Source organism: Notamacropus eugenii, chromosome 4 (genome assembly GCF_028372415.1).
Source record: "Notamacropus eugenii isolate mMacEug1 chromosome 4, mMacEug1.pri_v2, whole genome shotgun sequence".
NCBI lineage: Eukaryota > Metazoa > Chordata > Mammalia > Diprotodontia > Macropodidae > Notamacropus > Notamacropus eugenii.
The window spans coordinates 110760420-110780258 of NC_092875.1; the positions used below are offsets into that span (position 1 = coordinate 110760420).

Genomic DNA, 19839 nt, shown 5'->3' on the forward strand with positions numbered 1-19839 from the left:
AAATAATCAAAAGAAGAAAGTTATCAGATTAAAGAAGACCAGTAAAGTTTCCCATAGCAAGTGCGATTTTAGCTAGTATTTAAAGGAATACAGGGAATTACTCTAGGTACTACTGTATATATAAGGGAATAAGGGAAGAGTGACAAACCAAAATAAGTGGAAAAAGAACCTTCTGACCAAAAGACAGAGAAGGATAAAGACAAGCAAAGAGCTTTCCAAAAATGTTGATGGAATGAAATTTTAATACATTGGTTTGTTTGATTTTCATTTTTCAAAAATTTATTTACAACCTTCAAACAAGACAAGTTAATAACTATGCATTTTTCATCAGTGATCAGAATCCCAATTACCAAAATATGAGAATGGGAAAACTACGATTTTTAGTGTTTCTCCTATAACAAGGGCAAACTGTAACATCTAGGAGTTTACCATGAGAACTATATCATTGTTTGTGGACCAGTGTCCTCAAATTGGATATTAAAAGATCTCTAAGGCTAATGGGGAATCAGTAATATTTGTCAATTACTATACTATTTTGTTGCTATATGTCTTCACCATTTTACCAGTAACAAGACAACACTGTGGTGAAGTCTCCCAGTTTTTAGATAATAAAATACTTTAAAAGAATGACAACTTAGTATTCATTTAATATTATAGTGATGTAATATTTTAAATCAACATCAAAATGCATCTTCACAAAAGAAATTAGAAGCTTATAACTAAGGAAATATCACTCTCATTTTAAAGGTAAAGAAGAAAAATAAGTCATAAAGCAATTAAATGGTTTGTCCATATGGCTAGGAAATTATTGAGCTGAGATTTCCACACAGGTTTTTTTACTTCAAATCCAAGACTCCTTCTGACCTACCAGTCTAATTTGGAAAAAAAATCCTATGGATCAGCACAGGATACTTCTCCTTGAACAAGAAGGGTTAAGCTATTTAAAGTCCTATTTTGCATGAACTTTTAGTGGTGGGACTTCTAGGGGCAGAGTAGAAAAAGTACTCAGTTGGCTATTCCCAACATTTGCTTAAAACAACGTTAAAATAATGGTTCCAATTGAATTCTGGAGTGCCAGAGCCAACAAAAAGTCAGAGAAAGACATCCTTCACACCATTTTGGGTTAAAAAGAGAGATCAGTGATATGTGTGGAGGCTGACCCAGAGTCTACATTAATGAAACAGCAGTGGAGAGATTAGTTGGTGGTGACAGAAGCAGTCACGGCTTTAAGAATTCTCAAGCTAGAGACAGTAAAGAGATCAGGCAACTGGTCAGAAAGAGATTAAAGGGTACCCCTGTGCTAAGCGCTAGATGTAGGACCAGACAAATACATTGCCTGTACCCAGTTTTGGGACATAGTTCTAGGGTAAAGAAAAATACTTTTGATCATGAGGGAGTGAGAGTCCAAAAAAGCAATACCATTTTTGGTTGCAAGAGATCAAGGATACTGAGGAAAATCTGTCTTGTGGTCCCAAAGAATGAGGGATCTTGAACAGTATAGTTTTTGATCTTGAGGAAGCTGGGGCCCAGAAAAGTAGTATGGATTACAATCTCAAGGGACCTTCCTGAGTAAGAACCAGAAAGTAGATGAGGAGAGCAATGATCATATCTCTCCCTAGATCATACCACTTTAGAAACACCAAAAAATCTCCAAACCCCCTGAGCTAGCTCTGAAAATAGAAGTGAGAAAAAGCTTGAAGTTTTAGATAATTCTCCTTACCCTTGTGCCAGAAACAGAATCCAACTTTTACATAAAGTTCAAACTTATATGGGAAAATGAGCAAATAAAATAAAAAGAGAGAGAACCTAAGCATGAAAAAGTACTATGGTGACAGGGAAGATTAAGACAAGAACTCAGGAGAAAACAAAAGAGGCAAAACAGCTACAAGCAAAGCAATAAAGAAAAAAATGTGAATTGCATACAAGCCAAACAAGAATTCCTCATTAAGCTAATTTTTTTTTTCAGAATCAAATAGAAGTGGGAGAGGAAAAATTAAGTAAAGAAATGAGAATGAAAGAATAAAATAACAAAAAGGTAATTAAAAGCTTGATAAAAAAAAATGCAAATATAGTGAAGAAAATAACACAGAAAAAAAAAAGAATATGCCAAATGGAAAAGGAGATTCAACAGCTCATTGAAGAAGAAAATAATTCCTTAAAAATTAGACATTATGAAACATTTGACTTCATGAAACATCAAAAAATAATAAAAACATTCCAAAGAATAAAAATAAAAACAGAAGAAATTGTGAAATTTCTCAATGGAAAAAATCATTGAAATAATTAACAATTTCCTTAAAAAGTATGACAATGATGAGAAACCATTCCAAAATTTATATATTTTTGCCCTGACTACTGCTTTAACTGAGGTGTAGGGTGCATTAAGGGGCTACCAGTACCTTTGGTGTGATGGCTGCCGAGCCCTTTTCAGGCTCTTTCCACCTTTGGTGTCCACCTGTTCCACCTAACTCTCATCTGTGACTCCAAGAAGCTGCAGTATGCACAGTGGCCACACCCTGATAAACTGTTTCAGCAGACAGGCCAAACCAGGTTTAGGGTAAACAAGGGTTCTCAAACCCATTTTTGAGCAGAAAAGGAGTGGGCAGCTTTCAGAGATTTGGTGCACAGCACTGCATTTGCTCGTCTGGGTCAGAACACTCACAAACAACAAGACTGGTTTGATGAAAATGATGGGGAGATTCAGAAGCTGCTAAATGAAAAACAAGAACTCCACAGGATTTGCCAGAAGGATAGTTCATCCACCTTTAAGAAAGCAGCATTTAACTACATCAAAAGCAAAGTACAAGTAAAGTTTAGAGAGATGTAGGATTCCTGTCTCAGTAAGAAGGCAAATGAAATTCAGTTTTGTGCTGATAGTAACAATCCAAAGTGCTTTTATGATTCCCTGAAAGCTATTTATGGACCAAAACCTTTGGTACATCACAACTACTCAGTGCTGACAGAGTCACATTGATTAGTGATAAGGATGTGATCCTAGAGAGATGGGCTGAACACTTCCATAGTGTTCTCAACAGACCATCATCAATCAATGCTGAGACCACTGACCATTTATCTCAGTTTGAAGTCAGTCCCTCCTTAGCTGAACTTCCAACTGAAGAAGAGGTTTTGAGGGCCACTAACCTCCTTTCATGTGGCAAAGCACCTGGTGCTGATTCTATTCCAGCTGAGATTTATAAGGTAGGGGGACTATTGCTCGTACAGAAGTCAACTGAAATTTTCCAGGTTATGTGGCAAGAGGAGGTCATCCCCCAGGAGTTCAAGAACCCCTCCATTATCCATCTCTATAAGGGTAAAGGGAATATATTGTCCTGTGACAATCACCAGAGGATCTCTCTCTTAGTCATCCCTGGCAAGAATTTTCTCCAGGAGAAATGCCACAAGCAGAACAGAGGTCTGTACACAAGGTTTATAGATCTGACCAATGCCTTTGACATTGTTAGTCATGAGGGCTTATGGAAAATTATGTCAAAATGTGGTTGCCTGAAGAAGTTCATCAATATTGTACATCAATTTCATGATGGCATGCTTGCCTGGGTTCTGGACAGTAGACAATGCTCTCGTGCCTTCCCAGTCACCAATGGAGTGAAATAGGGCTGTGTGCTTACTCCCATACTTTTTAGCACGATGTTTTCTGTCATGTTGTCAAATGCTTTCAACAAGGATGAACAAGGCATCAAGGTCAACTGCCATACAGATGGTAAGTTCTTCAATTTGAAAAGGTTACGAGCCAACATCAAAGTGGAGAAAATGTTGGTGAATGATTTTCTATTTGCAGATGATTGTACACTCACTGCAGCCTCTGAAGCTGAGATGCAACAAAGTATGGATCAATTCTCTGCTGCCTGTGCTAATTTTGGTCTAATAATTAAGACCAAGAAAGCACAGGTGTTCCATCAGCCATATCATCCATATGTGTAACCATCAGTTAAAACAAATGGAAAAGTTTTGAGTGTTGTGGATAAGTTCACTTACCTTGGCAGTGTACTTTCCAGAGATGTACACATTGATAATGAGGGTGATGCACGCATTGTCAGAGCTAGCTCAGTGTTTTGGAGGCTCCAGAGAAACAGAGTCTAATGTCTCTTCAGTATACTATATGAAAAGAAAAATACGCTACTACCAAAACAAAATCATCATCATCAAAGGAAAAATAACAGATTAGGGGAAATGTTTATGGCAGATGGGATAGATAAGAATGTGATGTCTATGACATAAGGAACTATCAAAATATATTAAAATATACCATAAATTTTTGAAAGAAAAATGGCAAGTTTTAATAATCACATTAAAATGCCCAGCCTTACTAGATTGAGTTACCTCCTCATATCCATCAAAATAACAAAAAAAAATTAGAAGCAATAAAGCTCTCTACTGGCAGGAATATAAAGTAAAAATGCACACATTCTTTGTAAGTGGAACTCTAAACTTGTTGAATCTTTTTTGAGAACAATCTGGCAATATGTTATAAAAGTTACAGAAATAATTCCATCCTTTGACCCACTTTTTCCTTGGTTGGGAAAATACCCTGAAAGTGTTATCAAAAACAAAAACAAAACCAAAAAAAAAGAAGAAGAGATGTATATATTCCAGGATGTTCATAGCATTATAATTTAGAAACATGAAAAATGCATGCATCTTGGAAGACAAGTTGAGTAAATTGTGACACATTAATGTAATAGAATACTAAAACTAATGAGAGCACAAGTGGGAAGAATATAGGGCAATATAGAAAGACCCTTAAGAAATGTTTCGGAACTAAAAAACAAATACTAAATAGAAGAACAGAGTACATACTAATTGTAGCTACTTTAGAGGAACAGTGAATAGAAATAAGTGGACAAAAATGCTTTGAGATATTATAGGGAATAATAAAAAGTTCTTATGATATCAAATGACTTGAATTTAACTTATTTAAATATAACTGCAAAAAAAAAAGTTGAATTGATTTCATTGCTATTCAATATTGTTTAATGAATGGGCAGATAGATGGTGCAGTGGACAGAGTGCCTGCCTGGAGACAGGAAGACATTTTCCTGAGTTCAAATCCAGCCTCACTCACTTACTAGCTATTTGACTCTGCGTCAGTCACTTCATCTTGTTTGCTTCAGTTTCCTCATCTGCAAAATGAGCTGGAGAAGGAAAGGAAAATGACTCCAGTGTCTTTGCTGAGAAAACCCCAAATGGAATCACAAAGAATCAGACATGACTGAAAATGAATGAATAACAACAACATTGTTCCTAAATAATTTAAAGGAACATTTCTATAACCCACATAACCACTTGCATTGGAGCTGCTGTCATAGAAGTACTGGTCACTCTGAAAGCTGAAATTTATGTAACTCTTACCTTTGACTTACAGTTCTGGGATCCCCCTGATTCACTTTGATCTTTGTTATTGTAGTTCAGTTATGTCAGACTTTCTGTGATCCTGTGGACCATAGCACAAGAGACCCTTGACCTGAATGGCTCATCTTCCCATGTCATACATTATAATGCTGTCCATGGAGTTTCCTTGGCAAATTTACTGGATTGGTTTGCCACTTATTTCTTCAGTGAATCACCTTTCGACAAAACTCTACATTATGACCTGTCCATCTTGGGGAACCCTGCATGATATAACTCAGATTTCATTGATCTACACAAGTGCTCCACTGTGATGAGGCAGTAATTCAGGAAGGAAGCTTAATATCAAAGGTTTCTTAAAAATTCCATAACTAATACTCAACCCCATCTAAGGAAAAACTGGGAATATCTGAATAATTTCTTGACTCATTTCTAGTTCTCCTTAGCTGGGAAACAGGGTAGGGCAAGAACAGTCTTGTGTTCCCCTGTAAACAGAATGCTACCAAAAATCATTTAATCATAATGCATGCTTATTAAAAGGTTTAGGCAGCTAGGTTGTACAGTGGATAAGGAACCAGGTCTGGAGTCTGGAAGACTCATCTTTCCTAACCTGACCTCAGACACTTATCATCTGTGTGACTTTGGCTTTCATTGAATGACTAATAACAGTGCTCAGACCAAACCTTTGTTGTTCATTATTTGGGTTTTGATGACTTAGAGTGAGTGCAAACAACAATTGTTTTCTACTCTGATCAGAAACTCTGAGGGTCTTCTTCTCCAAGACTGATACTTCTGTGATGGTAAACTAGGCCATCTTTCATCTCAGTTCTTACTGAGACCTTAGTAATCAAACTGACAAACTGAGACCTGGGAAAGATCTTAAAAGGCCACAGTCACCCACTGTATCCTGGGCCACCTCTAGTCATCTTGACTCTTGGCTTACCATTGGACTCTGATGACTCTGGAGGATAGACTGAGGCTGATGACTCACTAGCAAACTCTGCCTCACTGAAACTCAATTCACTGGAAAGTCAAGATGCTGAGGCTTAGGGCTGCTCAGGACCCCAAAATACCAACACACCAGGTCCTGCCCAAAAGAATTCGACTCAAGTCTTCTTTCAGCCAAAGAAAAAGAAAGTTTATTTAAATCCATCCTATTGGGTAGACTCTTAAGGAATCTCAGCATTTGTCACTCTTATATTGACAAATGTACCAGATAAACTCTGAGCTAGACTGAGTCTGAACACCTTCAAGGAGGCAAAATGGATCTTCTATACAAAAGACTGTGGGAGAGATCTAGGGGTAGTCAAGAAGTCTGGAGTGATAGGAGAAGGGATACAGGGAGGGTCTTGGTGGGAGTGGTCTGTAGATTTAGGTAACTAGAGGTTGGACTCCAGGAACTAAGAGAATGGAATTTTGATAGGATCAAGAATGGGAAGTAGCTGGAGGCAATCTGGAGGCAACAGACAATGGAGGTCTAGGCTCCCTTAAGGGTAACAGAGATTGGGGCGTAGTGATAATGAAAAACTTATAGCCTCAGGCAAATGCTAGATTAAGATTCAAGGAGAGTTCAAGGGGGCTCATAGAGTCTATTATCCCATCAAAGACATCACCCTTGTGATGTTACTGCTTTTCTTCAAGAACAAAGGATGAACAAGCTGTGTGACCTTGGGTATGTTATTTAATCCTGTTTGTTTTAGTGTTCACATCTATAAAATAAGCTGGAGTAGGAAAGGGAAAACCTTTCCAAGTATCTTTGCCCAGAAAATCCCAAAAGGAGTCATGAAACGTTGGACAAAACTGAAAAACTACTGAGAAACAATAAAGAATAGATAATATGTGAGTATCCTAGCTGGTGAGCTGCTCTGGGTGAATGCTACTTCTTTCCTCCCCAACCCAGTGCTTCAGGTTAGTTTCAACAAAATTCACAGCAAGACAGCAAAATTTTAATGATATGCTCTGCTGTTATGGCTCTTAGATCTAGTAGTATTAGTTGCCCTCCTGCTTCTCCCTAAGGTACCATCTCCCTTACTTTGCCATTCACTGACTTTATTTACCCTGACTCTCAGCCACCACTGCCATTTTTCAGTGTGGCAGTTATCCCAGGTCTCATGGTTCTGAGATTGGCACAGGAACTCTTTGGTGCACTCCTGGAAGCTATTGAAGCTATCACTGCTTTTGCCTTTGTTAATTCTTCTATTCCATGGATGGAAAAGACCATTCTTCAAGCCCCTCTGGCTCTTATATCTCTGGAGTATACTGTGATGGAGAAAAATTAACCTCCATTTGGAAACAATTAAGCAAAAGCAGCCCTGTGATATTACGGGGAAAGCACTTTTCAGTGCTGTGGGATATTACTTATATAGGACTTTCCAGTTTTAAAATACTTCACTTACATTATTTCATTTAACTCTCACAACACAACTTTGAGGTTTCCAAGACATATAGTACAGATATCATTGCTCTCAATAGGGCAGGAGTTCTTAAACTTTTTTGTAGATTTCAGTTTGCACCAAACTGCCAAAGGCAACTGCTCTTGATAAGAGAAGAAAATGTCTCCCTGTTGCTTCTCCCCTCCATCCTTTCCATTGACCATGTCTTTGGAAACAGCCTAGAAGAGAGGAAGGAACATGGAGAGTAAAAACAAACACAGGAAAAGACACAGGCTGAAGGGTAGCCAGCTAAAGGCAAGGCAACTTCAAGGTATGACTCTCTGAATCAGAAAAAAATTCTGACTATGAACTCAAAAAGGACCTTCCAAAAAGCAGTTTAAATTTTGATCACATACATCTTCAATACATGTGTCTCACTACATCATATTCTATGTTTAAACCATTCTTACCTGGAGAATATGTGTGCTTTCTATATGCACTTGACATAGTGCCTGTCATATAGCAAGAGCTTAAGAAATGTTTATTAAATTGAAATTTTAAATTCTGGGAGTGTACCCCAGATTTTGGAAGAGAAATAATGTATTTCAACCATTCATTTAATACCTTAAACATTTCTGTTTTAAAACTTAATTGAGGCTACTGGCTGACAATGAGCAGAAGGGCATAAGAGTCCTTATATTGCCAATTTTCACAGAGCCCTTAGGGAGAAAGGGCCTTGTAAACTTTAAAGTACCATAAAAATGCAATGTGTTGCTATCAGCACTAGTAGCATCATCGGTGCTACTGATGATACCAGGTTTAAAAACCCTGGTTTTACCATTTACTCTTTTTGTAAATTTTGGCAAGTACTTCAACTTCTCTGAAGCATAGTTCTTTCACCTAAAAAATAAAAGGAGTGATCTCCAAATTCTTCAGTCCAGTGATACTGGCCTTCTGTCTATTCCTATAAACAAGACACTCCATCTCACAGCCCTGGGCATTCTCTCTGGCTGTCTCCCATGCCTGGAACACTCTCTCTTTTCCTCTCTGACTACTGACATCCCTGGCTGCCTTGAAGTCTCAGTAAAAATCCTACCTCCTACAGAAAGCCTTTCCTAATCTCTTTTAGGTTCTGGTTCTTTCCTTCTTGATTATTTCCTTTTTATCCTGTATATAAATTGCTTTTTATACATTTGTTTATGTTTTATCTTCCCACTGGATTGCAAGTTCCTAGAGATCAGGAATCATCTATAGCCTCCTTTCTGTATTCACTTTATTAGTAGGTTGATAGATTTAATGACCTGTCTATAAGGTAACAACTATGAAAGTTCTTTCCAGATTTAGAAGTGCAATTTTCATATTAAAGTGACTATGCTGCATGGAGCTGCCCCTGGGATTGTTAAGGAAGCCACACTATTACAATGGAGTGGAAACTCTGACAGGTCCTAACCAACAGAAAAGTCTCCAAGAATGAGGTGGTGACTAAATGTATGGCAGTATTCTAGAAACTAGCACAGTTCTAACTCCAGAGATACTCACTACCAGACTCGCTACTGGGAGGTGAATTTTATTTTACCAAATTTTTTAATTGATATCTTTGTCTTCATAACACTTTCACTTCTCAATATTTCCCTCCTCTTTATCCTTCCCAGAGAGTCAACCTTTATCACAAAGAATGAAAAAGAAAGAGAAGAAAGCAGTTCAGTAAAATTAACCAGCCCATCAAATGAGTATAACTATATGTATAATGTTTCACATCCAACCTGCTCAACTCCCCCCAAAAAGGGATAGAAGAACATCCTCTCATCTCTTGTTTGTGTATAATTCTGGTCATTATAAGTTTCCCTCATTTCGTTCTCTGTTGTTATGCTTCTTTTCTCCTCATTTGCACCGTGCTAATCTTTGTTACAGTGTTGTCCTCATTCTTATTACTTTCCTTGCATTGGTTTCCATAAGTCTTCTCAAACTTCTCTCAATTAATCATACCCATTTTTCATATGAGCTTTGGAATATACCATGATATTTGTGCACTGTAGTCTGTTTAGCCATTCCTTAATTGCTTGACATCTATTCTATTTAACCACATCAACTACCAAAAGCAATCTGTGGTCTGCTTAATGGAGGGAGGGTTCAAACAAAAGAATTCATGGATCAGTGTAAACATGAAAATATTAATTGTGAAAAATAAAGGAACTAAAAAACTGAAAGGGTAGTGGGCTGAGATAATATTTCTGGCTTAAGTATAACAGTAGTGGAATTAAAAAGAATTTTTCTTATCCCCAGCAACCAATTTCCAAAGTATCCTAAGTCAAAAGATTCAGTTAATATAATCATTGATTTAGAGCAAGAAGGGATTTCAAGGTCAATGAATTCATTTCAATCACAGAATAACGAGCTTAGAGTTAGGAAGAACTGAGTTCAAATCCAGGTTCAGGCACTTATTAGCTGTGTGGCCCAGGGCAAGTCATTTAACCTCACTTTCCTAGACTGTAGAATGGAGATAATAATAGCACCTCCTGCACAAGATTCTTCTGAGGATCAAATGAGAGAATCTTTGTAAAGCACTTAGCACAGTGACTGGCATATGGGATGTGTCCATATTTCATTGCCGAAGAAGACCATGCCATCAGAGAAATAATGACATGACTTGCACTTGACTTTGTTTTGAGTGAGGGAGGGCTGTGCAGGTCACCAGCCTCACTTCTCCTCAAGAGTCATCTGAATCCAGTGACCAGATATTCATCAGGATGACTGGAGATGACCCAGGATGAGGCAATTGGAGTTAAGTGACTTGCCCAAGGTCACACAGCTAGTGAGTGTCAAGTGTCTGAGGTGAGATTTGAACTCAGGTCCTCCTGACTCCTGCACTGGTACTCTATCCACTGCACTACCTAGCTGCCCAACTGGCATATAGTAAGCCCTGAATAAATGCTTATTCCCATCCTACCTCTCCATGACATGACCATGAGCTGCCTCAACAGATCCATTATTGAGCTTGAAGACTAGAAGTCATGAGTTCACGCCATGTCTCTAAGACTTACCTAACATCTGTGAAAATGGGTAAGTCATTTTACCTCTTCATTCTTCATGTAAAATATTGATAATAATACCAATAATTACCTATATCCTAGCACTTCTGTAAAGTTAAAATTATATATGTAAAATGCTTTGAAAATTTTATTTATCACCCATGGCCTAGCCCAATCCTGAAGGAGGCAACGAAGTGGCACGGTAGATAGAGAAGTAGGCCTAGAGTCAGAAAGTCCTAAGTTAAAATTCAGCCTCAAACAATCACTGGCCTTGTGGAGTTGGGCAAATCTTTTAATTCTGTCTCTCTCAGTTTCCTCAGCTGTAGAATGGGGATAAAACAACCCTCACCTCCTAGAGCTGTTGTGGGGCTCAAATAGGATAATAGCTGCAAAGAGCTTACCATTATATAGGCAGACAATAGGTGCTTAATAAACATTTGCTACCTTCACTCCTGGACTTGTACAAATAAGGTACAATTCTGGGAGCCTCTTATTATCTCTTTGACTTTTTGTCCCTATTGCAGAAGAAAATGACAGGGAAATCTGAATAAAACTTAACAATAACTTCTATCAAGGTTTCCCCACATGTTGGTTCTATGGTTCTCAGGGTCTGAATGGCAAACAATGTTTAATATGTTTATTGGGTATGGACCAGTTTAAGTCACTATAGAAAATGCATAAGACACAGAAGACTCATAGGAACCTATAAACAAATACAGGAACATACATACTTAAATATGACATTAGAGTCTACTCTCTCCAAAAAGGCAAAGATGCTTTGTGGAACTGCTCAACAACTACTTCCTCTTCTCCTCAGAACATATCTTAGGAGCCATTTTTTAAAATATCATGGAAGGTTGGCATGTCCCATTCTTCTGGCTCCTGATGACTTTGCTTTGGTTTTTCTGCTGCAAGGAGAAGTCTCTTCTGTTCTTTCTGACCTTTGGTCTAGATGTTCAAAGAAAAGAATGTAGGGGGAAAAGAAAAGACTATTTGGGGCCACATAGTAGAAAGCTCGTTTCACAATTGATCAATGAACATTCCAAATATCCTTTATTTTATAGGCATTGTGCCAGGTACTGGGAATATACAAAGATATTCTATTGGAACTGCTATGTGTCTGTGTATGCATACATATACATGTGTGTATTTATATGTGCACATACGCATATATACATATATATTTGCATGTATTTATATGTGTACATGTATATATTTCTATATTATGAAAATATATATTTGCATATATATATTACAAACTAATTACAAGGTAATTGGGAGGTCACTAACAGCTTAGGAAAGAAGGGAAAATGTCATACAGAAGCTGAAATTTGAGGGAGGTTGGGAATGCTAAAAAAAAAAAGATAGTACATTTCAGGCATGAAGGATAGTCAATGTGAAGACCAAGAGATAGAAGATGCAAGAATTTATCTACTGCCTCAGTTAATCAGTCCAGACCAGAAGGCCTTAATCTCTGAAGCAAATCAGTAAAGTATAGGTTTGTAAGCTTATTTACCCCAAGGAAAGCCCCTTCAATAAAAGAGCATGGCCCATAATCTCATTAGGATGACAGGAGGATTTATCAGATTGGTTGGTGGCTCCCCCAATGACCCTCCCTTACCCAATTTCAAATGTCATTATTATTAGGCCCAGTTCCTTGTGAGTCTATGAGGCATTAGGAAGAAATTTCACTGTCAGAATTCTGTTTGTGTTCATCCTTCATTGCCAAAGCAGACCACGCCATCAGAGAAATGGTGACATCACTTGCACATGACTTTGTTTTGAGTGAGGGAGGACTGTGCAAGGTCACCAGCCTCATTTCTCCTCCAGAGCCATCTGAATCCAGTGACTAGACATTCATCAAGATGACTGGAGATGACCCAGGATGCACTGGGAGACCTTGGGCCATTTAGGCCAAGGTCTTTGCAGGTACTCACTTAGGGTGAGGTAATGCCCATTCATTGAATAGGCCTGTTTAAGAATGCTGTCAGAAGCTAAATGGCTTGATGAAGAGGTGGCTATTTCCAGAGAGCACTTAGTACATTAACTCAAGAAGAATGCTTGGAATATGCTAGGAAATAGCTACTTCTGAATATGCCTGGGCAGCAAGGTGAGATTCATAGGATCATAGATTTTGAACTGGGATTGTAAAGTAGGGTTCCTTCTCCCATCCTTTTTAGTTCTTCTCTTTCTTATTAAAACCTATTTTTGTTAACCAGTTCACATGCAGGTCTGCCTGACTGGCAAAAACACACATGCAACATGCCGAATATGTGCCTCAGAATAACCTGCAACAAAAGAAAAAGTCTCAGGAAGGAGACTGGTTGTGGGATGTTCAGGTTGTGAGATGGCATTGGAAAGAGAGCTTCTGGGACTCACTGAGCAGGATCTCTTTAATCACTGATGACTTCATGCAGTGTAGACCTGAAAGAAAACATTCTATATCAGAACTTGTCATAGATTGTGGACTGAAAGTGTCATTTCACTCCGAGACCTTGAAGGGATAGTGAGTGGTCATGGCCATAGAGAAGGATAAGTTTTGACCATTGATGGAAAGCATGACTTTTGATGTATGACATGCAATGTCCTGGCACCTAAGCCACGCAAAAACATACAAAGGAAAGCTCCTACTTGAAAGATCTATGAAAGAACAAGGGCATCTTTGAAGCACATAGAAAAAGTATGCATGGGGAGGTTGTAATATCCCCCGATAAGAAAAATATCCACAACAATGAAACCAGAGAGCCACTCAGATATAAGTCTATGCAAGTTCCTGGGAAACCTACAAAGATGAAATAAAATATAATTTCTTCCCTCAACAAGATTATAATCCAATTAGGAGAATTGAATATGTGATGATGATGATGATATTATAATAATAACTGTTGTTATTATTGTAATGATTATAATAATTCTGATGATGTGATTTTAATTCTCATAATAATGATAATTCTCATAATCCTTAATTCATAATAAATCCATAATTCAAAATATAATTCTCATAATAATGAAAATAATAATAGCATTTATATAGTTCTTTAAAGTTCGAAGAGTGGTTTGCATATATCATGCTCTTTTATCCTCACAACAACCCTATGCAGTACATGCTATTATTACTTCCATTTTATATATAGGAAAACTGAGGCAGGCAGTGATTTGTTTGGAATCAAACAGCTAGTGTGATTGAGGCAGTTTTCAAACTCCCACATCACTATCATACTTGGGTGAGAATCATGCCAAAGATGAGTTAAAATCTCATCTCAATATGTGTTTAACTTTGGGCAAGTTACTTAACCACAATAAACCTTTGTTTTCCTGACTTGTAGAAGAATACCTGAATGATGAATACCTCATGTGATTTTTAGTCTCAAAAGAAACAGTGGATGTCAAAAAAAAAAAAGAAAAAGATAAAAGAAAAAACCAGCCTCCTTCCCGTCTCTTCTTTACACAGCCTTTAGGGAAAATAAAAAATTCAGTGCTGAAAGGATCCTTAGAGATCATATAGTCTAGTCCTTTCATTGTCCAGAAGAGATCCAAAGAGGTACTGTGGGTGATTTGTTCAAATGTTCCATAACTGGTAAGTAGAGTTCAAATTTGCGTCTTTTGATTATAAATCAAGAGCCCTTTCCACTACACCACATTCAATTTTCATTATCTGTACACATCCTAGAAAGATATAAACTATTCACAGCCTAACACTGACCCTAAATTTTTGTTGTGGTAGAGTCCCGCTAAGCTCAACAGGTATAGAAGATGCCCACAGGAGAACTAAAAGGCCACATCTTTGTTCTGCTGGCTTCCCTCAGCTGTAGCACACATAAACAGGAATTACACTTAGTGCCATTTTATAGTTAGTAATGAACTAGCCAGGAAACTGACCAGTAACTTACCTATCTTTTTCTAGCGTTCCCTACATCAGTTGAATTGAACAGGTCATCTGCAAAACAGTCAATATTGGAAACACCATACAGCTGCCCATATCAGCAACTCCACAGTCCTCTTTGTTCCTACCCCTGCCAATTAAATATGAGGACCAATGTGCTTACAGGATAAGATTTCTTCTTATCCTCTCAATAACTACTGTTTCTGTCTTTATCCAAGCCATCACTGATCACAACAGGAAGAAAATCATCTTTGGAACAAATCCCCTTCAATTATAAAACACTATTCTTTGCACTCCAAAGGAACTCAGTGTGTAACCATCCTTTTCTGTTCTTTTCTGGAGAGAATCATGTTTTCAAAGGAAACTTTGCAATTCCTACTGAGACCATAATTGTTTATAAAGCTATCAGATCTTGCTTGCAGGGGTGTGTACTTGAAGCAACTATACTGCCTCATCTAGACATCTGCTTTCCTCTGGTCCTCCCTGTCATGAGATGAAAAACAGAGAGGTAAGTTCTCTTCCTTAGATTAAGTCTAAGAAGCACACCATAATCAGCAAATTTCTATGAAATAAGACAACTTTCAGGCAGAACTTTCTAATCCTTGACTATGGATCTCAAAATCAACATGTCTAAAACTGAAATCATTGTTTCATCCTGAAGCCACCCCAATTTCTATTGAGATCATGGCTATTTTTATAGTCCTGTGCTTCCAGCGTTAGATATCTTTGTAACTAATTTAACCTGAAAGCACCATGCTGCTATTTCTCTGGCCAGCTTCATGTCATGTTTTAACAGAAATACTCATTATTTAGTACATATCTTATTTCACTCACCTGTGAAGACAAAGTCTTCCCAAGAGGATAAATACATACTACTTTGGAATAATGCTTGTTCCATTTTTGAGTTGGGAGCACCAATGCTTAGCACAGTGTTTGCTACACAATAGGCAACTAATAAATAATTGAGGCAGCTAGCTATGTGAAACAATTGATAGAACATAAAATTTGGAGTCAGAAAGACCTGTGTTCAAATCCTACCTCAGATATTTACTAGCCATGTGACCCTGAGCAGGTCACTTAACCTCAGGTTCCTCATCCGTAAAATGGGGATAAAAATAACCTACCTCACTCGGATTTAGTGAGAATCAAATGAGATGTTTGGGAATTGCTTGGCAAACCTTAAAGTGCTATGTAAATTTTATTATTACAATTGTTGTTAATGAAGGATTGATTAATTTATCCAGGAACCTCTTTAGACTGTCAGCATTAGGTAGGATTAATAAAAGTAGAACTTTAAAACAAGATTGACAATCAAATCACAAAGATACTTCTGACTATGATGTTGCAACCTCTCTGGACTCAAGTGAACAAGTCAATACAACAAGCATTGATTAAGCATATGCCATTTGGCAGCCACTGCACTAAGTACTTTGTTCTCCAAAATGGAGATAATGGTGTCTTTAAAATCTACTTCATAGGGCTAGGCTCCATGTTTTTTTCCAAGACATACCTTCTGTTGCTCATGCCTGCTGTGAGGATGGCTTCTTGAAGTCGTAAAATAGCACCCCACCCTCTATAAACTGCCTTGAGCCTTCCAATCACCTGTCTTCCTTTATGGACCACCACTGTCCATGGGCTAATATCTTGCAAGTTCCCCGATGATTAATATAATCCTAAAATTGTGCGGATAGAACATTGCGACTGGAGTCAGAAAGGTAAGGTCAAGTCTTGCCTCAGATACTTTCTAGCTGTGTGACCCTGGACAAGCCACTTAGTCTCTGTCTTCCTTAGTTTCCCCAAATGTAAAATTAGGAAAATAATAGCATCTACTTCATGGGGCTTTGGTGAGTATTAAATAATATTTGCAAAGCACTTAACCCAGTGTCTGGCACATAGTATGAATTTAATAAATGTTTATTACCTCTTATTATCCCCGTCCTGGTGATACACTAACTACTATTTGCTAAAAAGCTAATTTCCCTCCCACCACCAGTCATACTGTACCTCATTCACATTCAAATCAGCCCTCCTTCCCCACATGTCCCATTACAGATAGTAATATCTCTAACATTTGTATAATGATTCAAGGTTCAAAAGATTTTACGTATATTATCTCATCTTATTTGCACAACCATCATCTGAGGTAGGTGCTATTATCAACTACATTTTTACAGATGAAAAAATGGAGAACAAAAGATTAAATAACTTGCTCAGTATCAAACTGCTAAGAAGTATCTGAGGCAGAATTCAAACTCAGGTCTTTCTGCTTCCAAGTCAGATATATTATCCATACTGGGATAGTCATGCCATACCCTACAAGTCTTCCAACTTCATATTCATGAACACTAACATTTCTTTCTCTGGTCACATAGCTTCCCACATAACACCCCTTCCACTGTGTCTTCTGAAATGTTTGCGCCATAATTCACAAGACTCCCTTCGTTTTAAACATCTTCCTCTTTTGCTCTTTCTGCTTTCTGGCATTCACTGAGAACTGGTTCCCTCTTGAGGATACCACATCCCTGGCTACCCCTTCTAGTATGGGCTCATTGAGCTTGGTGTCAGAGTCCAAATACTCCTTGATCCCCACTCTCACATCCAGACTCTTCCTTTACCAACATCATTAAATAATGTCTTCCTTTAAGATTTATGCTAGCCTAATTTTTCTCACAATCCAAGTTCTATCATCTCACAAAGACTGCAGATTCTTCATCCCACAATGAGTTTACTGCCTGGATCATATTCTCCCCCTCTATTCAAAATCTTGCCCTTGTACTAGAGGTCTTCAATGTGTATGTATATACCAATGTTCCCTCAGATACCCTCAGTTCCTAGTTCCTCAGTCCACTCAACTCTGATTACATCTTCCTCTATCTTGGCTATATAAAAGACTAGTCATATCATTAATTATGTTATGTCCCATGAATGTTTCACTTTCATATTCATGAACCCTGACATTTCTTTCTCTGGTCATAATAATTTATCATTTCATCTTTCCATGTGCTTTATGCCCCTAATGCAGTTCTTTTACCCATATACAACCTCTACATTCTCTACTCCACAGTACTTTCCCAGGCATTCACCACTGCTTTGACCACACTGTTCTCCTTTCAGTCTTGACCTTTGGGTGAACCACTTTGACTCTATTGTATGCTCAGTTCCAAATCTCTCGTTCCCTTGTCCTCTTACTGGTTGCACTGACAAATACATACCATAGATTACTCCTACCATCTGCCTTTTTTTTTTTTACCATGACTCATGTGCTGCTCAGCAGAGCTAGAGGAAATCACAAAAACCATGCCAACTAGGTTCAGTACAGATTTGTTACTAAATCGCAACTGGACCTTGCTACAAGGTGATCCTTGTGCTTGATCTCCTGAGTCCATAAATTTCCACTGGCTTTTCACCAAGCCTGGAATGTTCTCAGTCCTCATCTCTACCTGCTAGTTTCCCTGGCTTCCTTCCAGTTTCAACTAAAATTCTACCTTCTATAAAAAGCATTTCCCAATCCCTCTTTAATCCAGTGCTTCATCTCCTATTTCCTCTTTACTCTCTCTATAAATTACTTGTGCATAGATGTTTCCATGGTATTGAAAACAACTTTCTGATTGTATTGTGATCTCCTGGAGGGAAGGGACCGTATTTTGTCTTTCTTTGTGTCCCTAGTGCTAAGCACAGTATCTAGCATTTAGTAGGAGCTTAGCAAACGTTTATTGACTATTTGTCATAATTAATTCTCTATTAAACATCTTCTCCTTTCAAGGCTCCTATGTAACTTTCAATTAACCCTTACATCTGATAACCAACCTTGCCCCTTACTTCAATTTAAAATACGAGGCCATTCACCAAGAAATTCCTTTTCTCCCCTTTTCCCCATATAGAGTAAGTGCTGGGGGAATTGCCCTGATCCATACATATACTTCTCTAGGAGTTAAGTATCTCCAGTCTTGGGATATCATTGGTCCTCTTTGAGAATGAAGGACAAACACCAAACACCTTGAGAGAAGAGAGTGTTTCATTTTTGTATTTCTATTCCCATTGTCCAACACCATACCTGACATAAAAAAGCCCTTAATAAATATTTGATGATTGTTTACTAATTCACTATATAGCATTCTGCCCTCTAACTATATCTCAAGATCCCCTCTCCTAGATTACATTATATCCACTCCCTAACAGGCCTACTGGAAATACTCTTCATATTCTCTCTGTCCTTCTAGTTCTTCATAGAATGATTCTTCCAGATCAATGATTTCCAAATGTAGGTCATGCCCCAAATTAGGACTGAGAGAGTCTATCTGAAAGGATGTCCCAGGAGACATCCCTCAAACTCCCACTCAACCAGAGTGAGAATGAGGAGAGGGGAGGTTCTATTTTGATGAGCAAGGATCAGCTGACAGAGATGCTCTTAACTAGCTTGCCATTTCTTGTCCTTCTGAGGCTCACAATGAGTAATAAGGCCACTCAGAGTGCCACTCAACCAAACAGGCATGAGGAGAGGAGTTAAATACCTTTCTATTTTCTTTATGAAGTCCCCAGTGAGTTTGTTTATAAAGCAGAAACAGCAGATTTTCATGGGTAAAATTTTTTTTTTGGTATGCAATTGGCACTGAGGTCCTAGAATGCAGCCTCCCTACTGGATCAACTCTGTTTTAAACAAATACAATAGAATCTTGCTATAACAATAGTGCTGGAAATTTTACTATATTTGGAATTAAGCTGCACTTTCTATTTAAACTTAAGCTACACCTCCCACCAAAATCATGCCTTACATTTTATCCTCTTAACCTTTTTGGTTCACTCCTCTCTCCACCTCTGGCCAGATCAAGTGCCTTCTACTCACCTTTAAAGCTATACAAATTCAATGAAGATCTCATCTCCTCCACTATCTTCTCCTTCCCTGACCTCCCATGTCATATCTAACCTGGACCACCCAATTATCTTTCTTTGACTAAATATGGGTCTTCTTCTTTTTCTGGTACCTTATGGTGCCCTTGATGATGTTAAAGATACTTCTAATTGGACATCAGAAAATGATTCTAGTCTTCATTTGTAACATAAAACAGATGGAGGCACTACTTGGACATAACTAGGCACCTAGGTGGTACAGCAGATAGACCATGGGCCTGAAGTCAGGAAGACCTAAGTTCAAATCTGACCTCAGAAACTAGCTGTGTGACCCTGGCAAAGT

The 19839-nt window shown here is 38.0% G+C and overlaps 1 long non-coding RNA gene across 2 annotated transcripts in view; it reads right to left on the bottom strand.

The window, feature by feature from the left end:
* Positions 1 to 6497: 6497 nt before the first annotated feature.
* Positions 6498 to 19839, bottom strand: part of LOC140498225 (uncharacterized) — a 48743-nt gene continuing 35401 nt past the window's right edge. Inside the window, exon 4 of one of the 2 annotated variants that reach the window (XR_011965026.1) lies at positions 6498 to 7975. This is a non-coding gene — a long non-coding RNA (uncharacterized lncRNA). Of the gene's footprint in view, positions 7976 to 11158; positions 11714 to 19839 lie in introns of those variants that run through there. The other variant, XR_011965027.1, reaches the window with a different exon arrangement.